Source organism: Etheostoma spectabile, unplaced genomic scaffold (assembly GCF_008692095.1).
Source record: "Etheostoma spectabile isolate EspeVRDwgs_2016 unplaced genomic scaffold, UIUC_Espe_1.0 scaffold325, whole genome shotgun sequence".
In the NCBI taxonomy this organism is placed as follows: domain Eukaryota; kingdom Metazoa; phylum Chordata; class Actinopteri; order Perciformes; family Percidae; genus Etheostoma; species Etheostoma spectabile.
In genome coordinates this window covers 198,601-198,998 of record NW_022605585.1, presented here as the reverse complement: position 1 = coordinate 198,998, position 398 = coordinate 198,601, and the positions used below count along the sequence as shown (strand labels likewise).

General features: G+C 35.7%; 2 protein-coding genes across 2 annotated transcripts in view; one reads left to right on the top strand and one right to left on the bottom strand.

Moving 5' to 3' along the window:
• LOC116686201 (G protein-coupled receptor kinase 5) overlaps window positions 1–398 on the bottom strand; it is a 26,130-nt gene that overhangs the window by 7,742 nt on the left and 17,990 nt on the right. The window lies entirely within an intron of this gene.
• The window catches only part of LOC116686198 (set1/Ash2 histone methyltransferase complex subunit ASH2), a 38,030-nt gene that overhangs the window by 30,352 nt on the left and 7,280 nt on the right, over window positions 1–398 (top strand). The gene's annotated exons all lie outside the window — the stretch shown is intronic.

The window sequence follows — 398 nt, the reverse complement described above, 5'->3', positions numbered from 1 at the left end:
ATTTCTGATATAGAAACTTTTTGGAAAAGGGTCCAATTTGACCTGAAGACACCAGGAGGGTTAACACACATGTTCTCACGCTTATGCCCAAAAATCATACTTAAAGCAATAGTTCATATTAGGGCTGCACAATAAATCGTTTTTTAATCATCATCATCGCGATATATCGTGAAAGGGAGCAACATATCGCAATAGACCCTCTGAGATTTTATCACTAGTTACAACTGCACGTTAAAATGCGACAGTCTTTCTTTCTTTTATGCTGCCTGTTATATTCCATTTAATGTTCAATTTCTTTAATACATTCCTTTTCGTTTGTTTCAATTTCAACAAGCAGCAGCTAAATGCATTTAGACACCTAAACACATTGATATCTTACACACTCACACACGCACTCA